The 17,565-nt window shown below is 41.1% G+C and overlaps 1 protein-coding gene across 5 annotated transcripts in view; it reads right to left on the bottom strand.

The window, feature by feature from the left end:
* CTNNA2 (catenin alpha 2) overlaps window positions 1–17,565 on the bottom strand; it is a 485,320-nt gene that overhangs the window by 134,261 nt on the left and 333,494 nt on the right. The gene's annotated exons all lie outside the window — the stretch shown is intronic.

Raw genomic sequence — 17,565 nt, 5'->3', positions numbered from 1 at the left:
CAGCTCCCATTCCTAAATCTGTTGGTTTGGACTCAGTTTTGCCCTAAGATTACAAATATTACATCACTAGACATATATATTCATATAACTTCTGCCTCAAACTAAACTGTTTCTGCCAGTCCCATCAAGTTCTTGAAGCTTTCTCACAATGTCAGTACCTGTAAATTTACAGATTTTCTTCCCTGCTGTTTTCCAATATTCTATTTCTCCATATCAATAACTTTGTGCTTTAAATCATTCTGAATCAATTCGGCCTCTATTTTCTTTCTTCTCTCACTACTCACTACCTCGACCTCAGCAAATTCACAGGCCCTGCTCTCCTGCCTCTCCAACCCCGCTGTAATTCCTGACTCTCCATTTATAAGCTGTCCTTTAACCCAGTCCCTCACAACGAGCCAAGGAGCCTTGACCAGCTTGGCTTATTCTGGCCATGGATAAGTCTGAGATTCACAGGAGAAAGGTTTACAAGTGCTGTCAGTGGTTCCTGCTTTAAAATTGCCAATTTACAGGTCCAGTAAAATTCTGTCCAGTCCCAGCTGTGAAATTCCATTCTGTCTGGAAGATCTGGCCTGATCCATGGGACATGGAACAGGGAGCTTAGAGACAAAGTACTGAGGGAGGGAATTGTAACCCACAAAGAAGGGAGCTCGTGCCCTGATAACACATTAATCTGCAGGGTAAAATGGCTTTTTGGGAAATGGTGGTGCCAAAACTCCCTTCAGCCAAGGTTTCCCCATGTCTGTGACACAGGTTGGTCCAGGCAAACAAAACATGGTCCAGAGATTTATTCCTTTATCTGCAACTCAGGAGACGTGGTGCAAAGTGAGGCACACTCTGCATCAACTGTTTCTAGGGATATACAGATCCCAAAGGCACTGGGATTGCCTTTGGGATTTCTCCTGCAAATGCTTCCTGATGCTCAGAAAAAATACCACTTCAAACTTGTGTGGCCATTGGCATGTGGCCATCTCCCTGAAACAAAGCAGGACTCGTGCCCCACAGGAGGGAGCAGCAGCAAGATTAAATGAGAACACCATAATTAGGAATAGAGATGACAGATTTTACCACACTGGGGAAAAAAAAAATCCCCTAAGCATTGAATAAGGGATATGAGATTTGAAGCTGCACTGAGGGAAGTTTCATATTATACTGAGTGTTTAAAAACTGCAACGTGATAATAATTCTATAGAGATTTTGAGCCTCTGATGTCAAAAGGATTGAGCAGAACAGCTCTGAGTCCACCTGCTGCCAGCCCTTTCCAGAATCCAGGGTGGAAATGTCTGCCTGGAAAACAGCTCGACTCTTCTGGTCCCCTGAGGGCTGGCGAGGCGGGGCGTGGGAATGCCTGGGTGCCGGGACAGTGAGCCCACGGGTGACATCGACCTCCTCGGAGAGGTCACAGCCAAACAAAACCTGAGAGAAAAATGAAAGTAGGAGAAATACAAAAGGACAAGCCAGCTCTGGACAGGCTGCTGGTTTGTGTTTTTCCTCCCCATGCCTCATGGAGATATTACGGGCACGTAAACCAAATCGCTGGGTGGGGCTGAGCTGAGCACGAGGAGTTTTGTGCATGAAGCTACAGAAGGAAAGGGTTGGATGCCCAGGGTGCCAGTTTGTGACTTCTGAAGCACAAAATCTCTGCTTCAGCACAGGATTCCTGTGTGCTGCTTGTTATGTTAGTTTAGTCTCTGCCTACCTTCTCTATCTATTTGTAAGCAGGAATATTTCACACAGGTGTTTTGAAGATAAACGACATGAAAAAAATTATTGGAAATGAGAAAATACTATTGTACTGGAAGCTGCAGATGTACTTCAGATATCTAGAAGTGTCTACAGTATTGGACAGGTGTCAAATAAATTGAAAGAAATAATATAACAGATTATTCCACATGAGCCAAAGTTTCATGGAAATGGTGTTTAGATAACAGAAAAAAAATTATATCAGCTTGTCATTTATTGTGTGTGTGTGGGCTTGTAAATAACCATCCCAGCAAACCAAACCAAACCTCCTTTAGTGTATTCCCAGGAGAATAACATTACTGAGAAAAAAAAAAAAAACAAAACAAGAGAAGCTTTAGTTCAACTCAGCAAACAGAAGCCACCCAAGAGTCAAATAAAGTCAAATATTCTGCACGTGTGATGGACACTAACAGGGAGGACAGTGAGGCCCTAGAGTTGAAGGCAGGCAAATACACATGCAATTAAATGCATATATTATATTCCAGGACTTCACTGAAATGGTTGAATCCTTTGAGAGTCCTCAGGGGCACAGCTGTCTGGCTCCATCAGTTTTTACACATAATTCAGGTGATCAGTAATTCAAACGTTATGCTGAGCTCCCACAGACAGGGGATATGAATGCAGTAAGTCTTCTCTCAGGAACTCTGCAGCTAGAAATGAAGAGATGTTTTAATTCCATAGTAGAGCCCTATTTCATATTAAAATGAAATTTAAGAAAATACATAATTTAGCATCAAGTGATTTGTGCTTTTAATTGAATGCTTACAATGCCCAAGCTCTCTGGGAAGGGCTGTCAGACAGTGAAATGGTGAAGATGGAGGCTGTAGTTGTGCAGGCACACCTGGGATCAAAGCCAAGGTGAAGAAAATCCCTTTTATTGCAACTCCTTGCAAGTTTTCTTAATTAAATTACAGACTTTATTCATATTCTACAGAATTTCTGGGCAGGCAGAGGGATGAAGCATGTCTTAATTTCTTATGCATGTTACCTAAACGCTCTTTGGTTCTCATTTGGAGTCTCAGGACTCCAAATGCCCAGCTCAGCCCTCGAATGAGGACAAAATCTACTCTGCTCTCTGTGTCCTGCCCATGAGCCTCAGATGATACCAAAGCTCAGTCAGAGAACTTCAGCTCAGGCAAAAACTGAGAGCGCAAAAGGAAATATTGGTGTAGGTGAGTTCTTCCATCATCACTGTTTGATGCAGATACTTCCTTCTTTTACACAGTTTCATTAACATAATATAATTATCCTTGCCATATAATGAGCTTGCTACCTAAAGGCAATTCACTTAGATGTGACACAGAAAGGTTTTTTCCTGGGTCCATCCATGTTTCATACTGTCATTAATGACCTGGGTGATAGAACATGGAATATGCTTATTAAATCTGGAGGTGACACCAAGCTGAGAAGCACTGAAAGTACTCAGGAGGGTCGAATAAAACCTCAAAATGATTCCAACAAATTGCAATTATGTCCTCAAAAAGAAAAAAAAAAAAAAAAGAAAGAAAAAAAAAACCAAAACAAAAAACAAACAAAAAAAACACCCAAACAGATGCTGTCCAACAGGGTCATGTGCAAGGTGTTCACTCAGCCAGGAATAACCAGCTCTAAACCCCAGAATGAGCAGTAACTATAGAAAACCTGCAGGAAAAGCTCCCGGGGCTTTTGTGCCCCACAGGCTGAACATGAGTCACCAGTGGCACCCAGCTGTGGGAAAGGCAAGCACTGCTCTCCAGCAGGAAACTCCAAGGCCCTCAGGATTAGCAAGGTCTCAGCTTGAACACCTTGGGATTTGTTTCGGCACCGTGCATAAAGAAAATGTGGACTGTTTAGAATGGATCCAAAATAGGTCAAAAGCAGTTGCCAAAGATCAGCTTAAGATCCCCCAGTAGCAGAAGTTTGGGTGCACTGGGCTTGTTGAACTCTCAGAATGTGAAAAGTAAAGCACTGGAATAGATCACAGAATCACAGAATATCCTTAGTTGATAAGAATCATCAAATCCAACTCCTGGCCCTGCATGGGACACCCCAACAATCCCACCCTGTCCCTGAGAGCCTTGACCAAACACTCCTTGAGTTGTGGCAGATCTGGTGGTGTGGCCACTGCCCTGGGGAGCCTGTTCAGTGCCCAAGCACCCTCTGGGGGAAGAACCTTTTCCTTGGGAAGAATTCAGTTCTGGAGCTGCCAGGAGGAGCTGATGTGTCAGGACATGGACCAGGTGATTCCTTAAATCCACTGCCCTTTGATGCACTAAGGGTTCTGGTGCAATCACTTGCCCAGCTATAGCTCACAGAAAGAATTCTGGTAAACAGAGCACAGGGACTTTCTAACTTTTATTCATAGGGGTTTATATTTCTTTGAGAAGACTGGGTGAGATGGGAACCTCTAAGTAAAACAGTATTTACAAGGAGGCAGCAAAATACTGTCAGGGCTGAGACTCAAAGCTTTAAAGGTACTTCAGACATCCCCATTCCATGATTTTGGTGAGAATCCATTTCAGCTCCAGAGGATCTTTAGATCAGAACACAAGTTCCTAAATTCTATTTCTCATATTCCTAAAAAAGTAACAAACACTGAAGTCAAACTTATTTTAAAGTAAAAAGACTTAAAATAATATAAAACTATCCCCTAAATTAAGCTCCCCTGTTCTTCAGGGTCATTAGTGGTTAAAGTGGAAACTAAACAGAGAAAGTTAATGCAAAATATGATGTCTTATATCTTGACTAAAACTCTATATCCTTTTTCCTTAGGGATTAAATGCAATATTGAAGAAATGGATCTTAGGGACATGGTTTAGTAGTGGCCTTGGCTCATGATCTTAAAGATCTTTTCCAACCCAAACGAGTCTGTGATTCTACACATACTGTGCCTATAAATATTTCTATTTCTTGGTATTTTGATTAAACTGTCTGAATTACACATTTGATATGAGGGTGTTTTTCTCTTCCTACTATATGAAATATTTCAGCCCTATAATCTGTCAAGAAAAACTTAACTATACACAGGATTTACTCAGTTGGCTTTGCCATGTTGTTATCTAAACTGGTATGCTCTAAAATTCCAATACAAAATGAACATATTGCAAGAAAGTAAATATATTTTTACAGTCTGCTGTAGTTGCTAAACTGGTCTTTTCTGTTTTGTAGAGAAACATCTGGAATATCTACTTCAGAATGAAAAGTAATGGATGGTATACAGCAAAAGCAGAAGATGTTTTTTCCAATTCCCGCAGTTGTTAGGCTAGAAATAAACCGTGGAAATGGTTATAGGGAAAATTTCCCTATACGTATATAAAAATAATTATTTATATTTCATATTGTGCTACAGACGTAGCAGTTAAAGTGCAATATCCATCGTAACACCCACCATTTGCTTCGGATTTTGATGGCACCTCTCAGGTAATGTTGCATCTGAAATCTCTGAAGGGAGCACTCAGGGAAAATCCAGTCAGCAAGAAAAAATGAGAATGTGAATCTGCTTGTAATCCAAGTAATGCACTGGAAGACTGTCCTTGACAAGCACAAAGAAAAGCCAAACACCTGTCTGCCTATTACCCATTACCACCTCTTTTTAATATCAAATAGCTTTGCACTGCAACAGATACTCCAGCCTGTAAAACACTGCAAGGGGACAGACACTTCTACTACATTTTATAAATGTCACACACAATCCCATTTAAAAAAAAAAAAGAAATGGGAAAACCAGCAATTTGGGTTTGGGTTCATAAAATCAAAGTCTTTTCTAGATCAGTATTTTATCTTATCATCTACACGAGCACATTTTACAAACTGCCCGATTTTGGGGGGGGAGACAGTAAATTTTCTAGAGTTTGGGATTTAGGATGAGAATAGTGTTGATAACACACTGATGTTTTAGTTGCTGCTGAGTAGAGCTCACTCTAAATCAAGCACTTTTCAGTGTCCCACTCTCTGCCAGGGACTGCTTTTCCTTGCAGCTCCTGTTCCTGCGGCTCCAAGGTCAAGGTAGGTTTTCCATCCCACCTCCTCAAGTCCTCTCCTTGGTCACACAGGTGAAACCACAGGGCAGCCTGTGTTGGGTGCAGTTATCCTCTCTCTTGAGCAGGATCCATACAGGTAGGGAGGAAGTCAAATCCAGGACAGGGTGGTAAAACACTGGGACAGGTTTCCCAGTGGCTGCCCCATCCCTGGAAACATGCTAGGTCAGCTACCTGCTCTACTGGGAGGCGTTCCTGCCCAGGGCAAGGGGTTTAGACTCAATGACTTTTAAAGGTCCCTTCCAACTCAAACCATTCTGTGATTCTGTGATATGCAGTGATAAACAATGCCTGGATTACTCATGATCAAGGAATGGTATTCCCACACTACCCCTCTCATGAATACTCTGCTCCCATCAGTGAGCTGCAGGATTTAAGTGGCTTTTAGCAGTAGGAACACCACAGAAGTTGCCTCGATGTTCTGTTGTGCTCCATAATTTAACAGGAAATAACTTGCTACTGCTTTCCCCAATGCATGAGACCTTCAGGATAGGATTCTAAACCACATCTTCATCAGTGGGTTTTTAGCAGAGCAAAGGATACAGTTGCATAGTTTGGGTGTGGGGGAAGATCCACAAATGTATGTTCTGCACTCCCCAACAGCAGCACAGGGTCTTTTCAACACTGGAACAGAATTTTTGATGGAGTGCCTGGTGGCGAATTTGAAGTACTTGCCTGGGGGCCCCAGTGAGACATAATTCATTCCAGGAGCCAGAACAAATCCAGCCTCTGCATCCATCCCTCTAAAGTCATTATTGACCCAAGGGAAAATGCTTGCCTTAAGCAAGTTTTAATAAAGACTCTGGTGGAGTAGTTTCTGTAGCACTAAATGTGATAATGAGAAACAAGCCACTTAGCTGCATCAGACCCAGGACCTGTATATATAACCCAAAAGTCAGTTTTCAGAGGTTCTTGGGATTCCTTCCAGAGATGAAACAGGCATCCAAAAGAGATTTAATTACCTTGCTGGCTAATTTGTTACATAAAAATCAGTCAGGCTTAAATGGACCAATATTCTGCTTGTCCTATATGAGTGTAATTTATTTTAATACTGTTTCTGTGAAGTAAAAATATCCATGGACTAATCAAGTCTGGGTTGAAAATCAAGTTTTTTTACTAAACCAATAAAAGTGTGAACATCTAAATCTGGCCTTAAACACTGCTGTGCTTTAGAACTTTTTTTTGGTTTATTTTAATCAACAAATGTTTGTACTATGACCATATGACCTAGTGTGAGATGGGAAAAATGATCCTACAGACCCTGGTAGATTGGAAGTTTCTTATGGAATTACTGAAAATTCTCTAGGGATGAAGAAGGTAAACAACAAAATCTGATAAGTAGCACGTGTTCTTTTGAACTTAGATTTGTATTTATTTAGAGAAAAAAAGTGTCCCTCACTCTGCCCCTCTTTAAGCATCAACCTCAAAATAAAACCTTGGTAGACACAGTGGAAGTGATTTGAAAGTTAAACCACAGTCTTGACACAGAGAGAGAGAGAGAAAGGACCCTGTGTGTGACTGTTGTGATCCTTCGTCTCCAGCCCAGGCAGAGCAAGCCCAACGTTTTGTGCCTGTGGTTGATGTCTGGCATCCACTCACAGAGATGCTTTGTTTTATGGCTTCGGGTTGTACAGGCGAGTATTGAAGTTGAGAAAGTCAGCGGAGGAAAATGCAGAAATAGACCCCTCTGCGCTGGTGCTTTGGGAATACAATTGGTGGGATGGGATAAAAGCACAAGGAAGAGGTTGGACACGGCAGGGCTTTGAGCAGGAGGGGGATTGGAGAATATTCTCATGGCTAATGCCACGCAGTAAACCCCTGGTCCTACTCCTGCCCTCACCCAGGACAAGCTGTATCCAGGTACATCATTCCCAAATTCACAAAGAAATATCATTTACAAGTTGGGTTAAGTGTTTACTGTCCACAGCACAAATAAATAATTTAGCATTAACCATTGGTAGGTATGGACTACACATTTTACAGCCAAACCATCAAACTTAAAGCCAGTTATGTTGTATTTGCAGCCAACCCACCTCTTTATCTCACATGAAAACAAGGTTGGGGTACCAGTACTTTTTATGAAAACTCCTAAAATGCTTTTTAAAGTTATGGGGGAATCGGTGTGTGCTTTATGATCCAGGAGGATTGGTGCTTACTGGCCTTTTATTTTTTCCTCTCTCTCTCTTTGGCGCTGTTTGAGCAGAAATCAGACACTGTGTGGTGATTTCAGCACCAGTAATATTGACTCACGTTTCTGTGGAACTCGTAGCTATTTATACAGACAAGATGCAGGGGAGGGAGGGGGTGGGGGCACAGAAAACATCGCTGGTTTGAATGGAGACTAAATGTCACGAAGACTGGAGTTGCCATCTACTGGAGTGTGCCACGAATGACAACTGCCACGCAAACCCCCCGGAATGAAAGCCTCGGTCACAGTAACAGCCCAGGTACATCACACACAGCTCCACAGCTAAAAAAAACAAACCCCAAAAAAGAGAAATAATGTAAAGTAAATCTCCAAAGACGAAGAATTATTCTCCTCTCAGCTTTTGAGGAGTCAGGAGATGCACAAGGGGGCTGTGTCAAACCAATCTTATTTGCCTGTGTCTTTTATCCACACTCAGCAATAGATTATATTTATCACTCCTCAGCAGAACACTCATAATTGCATTGCCAGCTTCAAAAGCACAAAACAATGTCAATTTGAAAAGGAGAGAATGGTGTAGTCCTCAAATAGGAGCCTCTAACCAGCACTGCATTTTTAAACTACCACTTTTTAACATCAGGCAATATTACAGAATATCTTCAGTTGATGAAACACAGAAAAACATAACAAAAATCTTCTCAGAGCTGCTTATCATCAAAGATAGCTACTCCATATTCATTCTGATGTTCAAATAATGTGTAATAAATTCATACAAGAAGAGAAGTATTCAAGTATTTACTCTTGTGCTTGTAGATGATCCAAAGTAGAATTTTTATTTCCTACATACAGGTCTTGAAAAGACCAATTATTCAGATAAGAAAGTTAACAGAGGAAGTGTTTACTGCTGGACAGACAGACAAACCAGACCTCCCCAGGGCAGTTCAGAGGAGAAAAGAAAGCAAAAATGTCCATAAAAATGCTGTGAATTAAATGCCACCAAATGAGGAGAAGACATGATGCTGATGACAGCTACAGCCTGGAAATTCAGGGGATTTGTGGACATGAACAGATCCTGTCCCACTTCAGAAGACCAAAACTATACACTGCGATGTTTTTGAAAGCAGTTTAGTGTATTTCTCATATTTAGTGAAGATGTTTATTAGCCTCTCACTAAATGGAGAGTATGAAGTGACTGGACAGAAGTATCTGACATGTGAACTGTGTTATTATGATTAATGGAGTTCATACATAAAGGGTTATTGCTCTGGAAAACGTCAGATTGAATAATTACTGGAATTACTCCCAAAGGGCTTTAGAAAATGTTCTTCCCAGTTTCGAGTCACGTTCTTATCACATTTTCCTTTTGACTAGAGGGTGATATTTAATTGCAGTTTTAAGTAAAACAAGTACTGTAAGCAATTCATTAAACATTATGAAAAATGATGTATTTCTCTAACAGTCCTTGAAAGTAGCTTTTACTTTTTACCCTCCTCTCTAGGCTATACAGCAAAATCAAATCAATAAATAAAATGGCTTAGTTCTGCTTCTAAAACAAAGAAGCACCTTGTCTCTGTTTTCCATGCATCAGGTTAGGCACAGAATATCCTGGAATTGATACATTGGAATGTTACTGGCAATATTATTAAGATAAGTAGGAACAGATGATAGCATTATTTGGTCTCTTGGATTTCTTAAATCTAATCAGTATTTTAATGGACAAAATGGTGCCAGCAAATCCAGACAGTCAGAGAACACAGCCCAAAAGGCTCTGAGCTGAATGTGTTTCAGGGAAGTATCCCAAGGTCAGCTCTGCTTTGCAGTGCTGCAGATGCATCCAGCAGGCTCCCGGTCCTGCAGAGAGAGGGCCAAGGAAAAGCACTGATGTGTCGAAGCAGAAATGCTTTTAGAACTGCTGTCAGTAGGATTTTCTTCAGGCTGGAGGAAAAGAAGCCAATACCACCCAACTTCACCCCACTGGCAACGGGGAAGCTTTTTCCCAGTATGTTTTTAATGTCTTGTGTTGCTCCATTGCCTTCATGTCCCCTGTGGGAAACAAGAACAGCTCCAGGTGATTTCTGCTGACCAAATGTCAGTGCATGGTCCATGCTGACAGACCAGGCTGCAGGAAGGCAGTGTGACCAAACCTCAGGTGAGCAGAAACACACCTGGGAGCACTGTAGGAGAGGAATTCTTGTCCAACAGTTGATGTCTTGAGCACCAGAACTGTGTTGATTATTCTCATGTTCACTGTGGTTGGAGCCCCTCTGCTCTGGAGCCAGGCTGGGAGAGCTGGGGATGTTCAGCCTGGAGAAGAGAAGGCTCCAGGGAGATCTGAGAGCTCCAATCCAGGGCCTTAAGGAGCTCCAAGAGAGCTGGAGAGGGACTTTGGACAAGGGATGGAGGGACAGGACAAGCAGGAATGGTTTCCCACTGCCAGAGGGCAGGGTTAGATTAGGTATTAGGAAGAAATTGCTTCCAGGATTGACTTCTTGCATATTTGGCAATCATTATTTTAAATTGCTTGTCACCTTTTGTCCCCTGCCTGCCAAGGGCCCCTTTTGAGCAGTGCACACATGGGAACACCAGTGAAGGTTCTGGGGACTGAAGGAGGATGTTGGGGCAGATTTGGGAGCAGCTTCTCTGCCCGACACCTGCAGGACTGGGAGGGAAGGAACTCAGTGAGTTTACAACACACTGAGGGACACAGATCTCAGCCAGCACTCCAAGGCCACACCAAGGAGGTGGGAAGCTCAGGAATTTCACTCCAAGGGTCCCCCAAATTCCTAGGATTGCTGCCAGGAACATTAGTGGTGCAACCATGAAAAATGGTTATTCGTCCACAGCCACGCGTGCCTCTCACAGCATCCACCTAAACACACAAACACCTTTTCATTGACAGAAATCTTGGAATAATGGAGAGAGAACCACAATATATCTTCAGCCACAGGCATTTCACAGCTACTGACCTTCGGTTTTGATTTAGAGGCTCTAACTAAAAAAGCTTGGCTCTACACCAAATCTGAAGAAGAAAATCAAACACACTCTTGTCAAATTATAATTAATTTGCACTACAAAAAAAGAGCAGAAGTAAGCCAAGCATTCTTTAAAAATGGTCTCTAGAATTCAAAACACCCAGTAAAATGTCCTGTATCTCGAAAAAGAAGATGATATTTTCCTGTCTTTTCAAGTTGATTATGCATCTTTCCACTCATTTAAAATATAAATTGAGTCTTAAGAAGCAATAAGCTCTTCATTTTACAGGAATATTAAAGATTCAGAATTACAGCAGTAGGAGAGGAAATAGGATTCTGAAGCACAGCTGAAGTAAACCCTAAAGCTTTGTTACTATTTGCCCCTCCGATGTGCTGTTTCACCTTTAAAAACATATATAATGTGAGGGTAATTATGAGTCATGCTATTGTATGAATGATGAGAAGGTAGTTGGCATATTCATTCCAAAGCTTTGCAGGGAAATTGAGGATCTTTGGATATGTTATAAAAACTTGCAATACCTTTCTTTACATTTATTAACAGAGCAACACAAACTTTTGATTGCTTCGTATTTTTGTTCCTTATGAGACATAAAAAGTCTTTAAAATACACTGGAACAAAAGCAAAGAAGAGCCAGGAATGATGACTTCAAAGGCTGCCATTGGGCTCTCACAACACTAAATCAGCTGTTGAGCAAAGCTGGGTTTCTAAGATTACACATAACCACACACAAACCTCCTCCACCATATGAAACTGTTCAGTAATGCCCCAGTATTTTTCAGTTGGTTTAAAAAAAGAAGGTTAGGTTATTGTCTTTCTTTTTTTCTTTTTTTTTTTTTTTATTTTTATTTTTAGAATGCATGACTATCTTTTGTGATGCCTTTAAGTATGTCCTTCTGAGACTCCTGACCCGTGGTTATTTCTCTTAGACATTACATCAGTTGCAAATAAAACGTAATGAAACCATAAATATTTCAGGTAGTCAACAAACTGCCTTGGTCTTTAAGCTTGCAAAAATCACAATGACTTCTATCTGAAATATGAGTCTTCAACCTGGTTTCTGCTCTATTAATTCTGTGTATGAGCTAATGGTCCAGAGTCCCTCTCATCTCCCTAGAAGATGCAATACACATGGAACCAGGATCTCAGCACACTTCATCCCGAGTTTTCCCTTCAGATTATGGATCTCATCAGAGCAGAAGGATGAAAACATAAAAAACCTGCCTTCTCTATCTGCCAAAATTCACCAAGAAGCAACATAACTGAGACTAACACAGTCTGCCAAGGATGAGATTGCCTGTTGGCTGTAGGTGCTCTGCTACAATCTCACATCCACTTCCAGGACTACACGACAGCTCATATTGGTCAGGCTCTCAGTGAATCCAGGAGTCAGATCGAAGAACATTCCAAATTATATTATTTCCAGGTAACATTTTCCAAAAGCAGAGTTTCATTGTAAAACAACCCCTTTGCATGTAGCCATAGGACAAGGGGGAATGACTTCAAGCTGAACGAGAGGAGGTTTAGATCAGGTATGAGGAAGAAATCCTTCCCTGTGAGGGTGGGGAGGCCCTGGCACAGGTTGCCAAGAGAAGCTGTGGCTGCCCCATCCCTGGAAGTGTCCAAGGCCAGGTTGGATGGGGCTTGGAGCAATCTGGTCTAGTGGGAGGTGTCCCTGCCCATGGCAGGGGTTGGAATGAGATATCTTTAAGATCCCTTCCAACCCAAATCACTCTGTGACTTTATGATTCTACTTTTCTCTGGAGTCAATTTAAGTGGCATCCTATGTGATGGATGAGGAGTCAATAAAAGCCTTTATTCTATTCCAAAATACTAGCACTGACTTTGTCACCAACTCATATTTCTTGAAATGATGTATCCACAAAAGCCAGCGAAAAGGGGTTTTGTCTTTTCTGATTGTGCTTTAAAATACATTTGGAAAGGAGCAAAAAAAAAAAATGGATTAAGAGCAACTGATTGTCTAATGCTGAGGAGAACAGATTTTCTGCTCTGAGAAAAATCTTCCAAGAGCAGCTCATCCATTTGTAAAAAGACTTTAGAGAAGAGTGCCAGGAACAGCTTTTAACTTGTTCACCATAGCTTTCAATAATTGATTTCATAACTTCCTCTCAATTTTCTCTACTTCCTGAACCTTGGGAATCTAAAAAAGTGTTTACTGCCCCTAAAGTTTTGTCATTGCTTAAGAAGAGTGAACAGTTTTACTTCAGAAGGGCTGTCCCAACATAAGACAAGCCCGAGTAACACAAGTTATTCTGGAGAAGGACACAAAGTTCTGGCAAGTCACAATTCTGGACATGTGATGAGTTTAGGAACATAACCAGCTTAGTTACAGGGGAGAGTCTGCACAGTCCTAATCAACCCTGCAATTCTGTCACTTTGTGGTGCATTCCTCTGTCAGATTCATCACTGTGGAGTAAACACATCAAGATAAAATAACCAGCCAACCTGAGGTGCCATGGTGTCAATAATCACCTTGGAGTAGGTACATCCATGTAAGAACAGAACCCTTTCAGTGGAAACAAGTCTTGAAGCACAAATAAAAGACCATTTAGCACTAGAGTTTATATAAAAGAATAATCCTTACAGCAACAGTAGTGGAGGGCAAGGTAGATGTTTTCAAGTGTGTGGATGAGCTGTGGCTCTCTTTGCTCTTCAGCTAATTGGAAATTAATGACAGTTCATTCACTGGCACCTCCAGAAATGCTTGGGAAGGGCTTGAGACAAACCTTTCTGGAGTGTCTTGCTTAGCACTTCTGAAGGTGGAATTGACTGATTTCTGATTAAATATGACCAACTAAAACCTATACAATTGCTCATCACTGCACTCCATGTGTGCTTCCTCCAAGACTTCCCAAGGCATTTTTAGAGAGATAAATTAGCAAGAGTTAATCAAAACACAAGGTTTAAATTTTCACTTTTCCTGAAAACCAGAAGTTCCACCAACCCGGTCATTTGATGGCAACACCCCAGTCTTTGCTTAGTCATGATGTTGCATGATCCTCACCAGTGTGTTGATTAATCACAAAAGGATAGTTTAATTTGTTGCCTTTTTTCCATTACACCTGGACATTCAGAACCAATAACACCGTCCAGAGCTTTGACAGCACGCCCAGAAATCCATAGGCAAGTTCTCAGGTACTTTAGAGAGTCACTAACTCTTTAGATTATTCAAGCAGTCTATGGGTAATGAACAGAGGAGAGAGAAACTTCATCTTACTACTGATATCTTTCCCTAAAAATTGACATTTCTGCTCTGCATTGACAATTCTGCACACAGGTATCTTGTCTGAGTGACTTTGTAGAGTTATGCACAACTAGTTAGGATTGAACGTGGACGGTGAGGATGGAACGGCTGCAATGAGACAGAAAAGTGTTTAGCACCTTGTCACAAACAAGAACATCATTTACAGAAGAATATCTATTATTTACAGGTGGTAACAAATCCAATGTGTCTGTTAGGCTCTATGAGAATTAAAAGACATATGGAGTCACCAGGGGTATTTTGGTCAAAATCTTGCAAAATATAACACATTTTTATATCTACTAAAAGAGACACGTTGTTCAGGAGCTGGATTCCTTATCAGCTGAAATCCTAAATTCTATACAGAAGGGGCAGCCAATAAATGTCCAGGTTGACCAAGACAGAAACACCAGAGAAATAACAGATTGCTTTACTTTGAGTCACGTCTTTTTCTTCCCTTTTCTGTTTTTAAATGTTTCCTTTATAAAAAATGCCACGGTTCAGCACCCTTGAAAATTAAAGACTACCAAAGATCAAGGATTGAGTCCTTCCATTCATGAGAGGAAATTAAAATCACCACTAAAAGTCCCACTTTTTTATTACTCTGATATAAACCACTCAGAAAATACCAGAAGGAAGAACTATACTCGGTATTTAACACATTGTTCTGAGTTATTGTATTTTGTTGGTGAATTTATTAAAAGATGTATACATGCAGAGTTAGACATCAGTGGCCAGATTCTGATCTTATTCACCCTGTCCTGGGTTGCAAGTAAGTCAAGGTAAATATCCAGGCACAAACAGTAATGGAATATACAAGTTATTAGTAAGAATGAAATTATTCTGAGGCCAGTTAAATCCCACGGGACATTAAATGGTTGGATGATCTTAGAGGTCTTTCCCAATGTTACTGATTCCATGATTCAATGTTTAATCTGAACTCAACATTCCAAATGTGTAGACCAAACACATTGCAGGATGTTTTCCTTTCTCAGCCTGGACAATTGTGACAATCACTGCAGGGTGCTGCCAGTGGATTACACTTGTCACAGCTTCAAGAAGTGGCTTCCCACTTGAACTTTCCAAAACTTTGTTCATGTTGTTCTTCTGCAACCTCCTTCACATTGGTTTAATCAAGCTCCCTTGAACACGTATAAACTGAGTCTGCCATTCTTAAAATATTTTATAATGGCACATTTAATAAAGCTAATTTAAACCCGCTAATTTTACAGAGGCTTGCCAGAGGCTTTGAAACTCCACAAAATGTGTAAACTTAACAGTTTGGCTGTGATAACAGCTCAGACAGTGGAAATTAAGCCCTTTGCATTGCAATCATGTTCAAAGTGGATTCCTACTTTTATTGGAGAAAAAAAAAAAGAAAAAAAAAGGCACATTGCAAAAAAATATAACAGAAAACCAATTTACAAAAGATATTTCAGGCCAAAACATACATTCACCCAAGTTTGGCTTTTCAGATCCAAGTGCCCCAGGTCTTGAGGCTATGCCTCAGCAGCACAGCCCCAAACATACACTGACGTCTCTCATTTTAAAGACTACCTGGAATCTTCTCTGCAAACAAATTTTGTGTAAGCAAAAGCAGCCTTTCTCATCCCCCAGACCTCTGCCAGAGCTTTGAGACATTGTGCTTAGGGCCATTAATTCTGGGTTCCTAATTGTAGTTGTCAGTCTTCCAGCTGATGCCATATAGGTTTGCTGCTGTCTGCTCTAATTTCTACCTTTGAAAACCAACTGATAATGGATTGTGTGCCAGTGTGGGAACAGGCACACTGGGCAGGATCCAGGCTGTGTCCCAGGTGAGAGTAAGAAGCAGCAGTGCAAAAAAAAAAAAAATTCAGCTCTTCAGTGAAGCATCAAGGAGTTTCATCTCTACTAGAGGGATTCTTCACTTTATACATAGCATTTAAATGGTAACTAAGTGATCATTATCATCATCTGATTCGCAGAAAATGGCAGCTTTCCCTGAAGATAGAACTGAAATTTTTAGGGCTACTGTTGCAGATCTCTCCCCAAATCTTTATTTGGGAGAAGGCATTAAGACTTCCCCCATGAAGACTTGTAGAGTTGCAGGTTTTTAAGTGACACAACCTCATTCCTTTGAAGCTTTTTTCAGTATCTGTAAAGTTCAAGTCACCTTTTAATTTTTTTTTTTTTTTCCCCCTGCTAATTGCCTCAAAATATTCATCAAGGCAATCTGGAATACATTCTCGTACAAGGTCTTTTTTTCAGCCTCTCCTGCTTCAATGCTCTTTCTGCTGGTTCTGTCATTGCTTTCCCTCCTGCTTTTGTGTACTCAGAAACAGAATTAAGGTGCACTGCAACCAGTGGACACTTGCATAAACAGCCTGCTTTGAATCAAACAGCACAATTTCAGGAGAGGAAAACTGCCTCCAGCTCTCCTGCCCAAATGCTAAAACATAGATGAGGTTCATATACTATCAAAGCATCATATTGTTTTGCTTTGAGACCACTGAAATGCTGTGAAGAGCAGAAAAAATGTAAATAAACTGAACAGGGAGCACAAAAGCACATTGATCCCCAGGTTCTGAAACCGCAGTTCAAGTGGTTTATATTTGTAATTTATTTAAGGCTGGTTTTGGCAGATACATTAGCAATGCATCTCCTTCACACATTTTTATGCACGAGAGCTTTAAGTTTGCCAGGACCTCTGTAAAGCAACTTTTACTGCATCAAATCACTGCATTCCTTGATCTCTCCGAGCACACACTCCCAGCAGCCAGCCACACTCAAACCCAACCATCAGCCCTCTCACACACACTTCCAATAAAAGATCTTTTCAAAAAAAAATTAATACAGCTGTGAAAAAGGAAAGCAAATGCAATGCTTTTGCCCTGTCCCTCCAGCATTTCCCACCCGATGGCGACTTAAAATCAGCACGTTCTTCTGCAATACTTGCATTTCCACGTGAAACTTCTTCACTGAGAACTGGTGCAGAATTGGGAGCTGTCAGCTCTGGTTGCATTCACCAGCACGCAGGCTGGAGACTCTATTTCATAATGGGAAAAGATGGCCAGCATTTTCCTGACAGAAGTACCACACATTTTTCAGTCAGTAAAAATTACAGAGCTCATTGTCGACGCATTTCCCACACAGAACGAGGACTGCAAATTATCAGGCAAAGATTTTTTTTTGGTTTGGTTTGGTTTTTTTTTACTTTGGTACACAGCACAAAACCCAGCACAATCTGCAAAACTTATTAACTCCTGGGGTTTGAGACCCCTTCTTTGCATGCTGCCGACACGGTCACAGCAACCTGTACATTGATCTGATTCCAAAAGCCCAGTGATCTTTCTGCTGCAAGGATTCTAGTGCTGTGTGCCACGGCACACACCGCAAAGGAAAAGAAAAAGCCTTGAGGAAAGGCATGTGCT

The sequence above is a fragment of the Myiozetetes cayanensis genome, unplaced genomic scaffold (assembly GCF_022539395.1).
Source record: "Myiozetetes cayanensis isolate MyiCay16 unplaced genomic scaffold, myiCay2020 scf7, whole genome shotgun sequence".
NCBI classification, from domain to species: domain Eukaryota; kingdom Metazoa; phylum Chordata; class Aves; order Passeriformes; family Tyrannidae; genus Myiozetetes; species Myiozetetes cayanensis.
The sequence above is the reverse complement of the archived record's forward strand: the minus strand, read 5'-3'. Positions and strand labels throughout refer to the sequence as shown.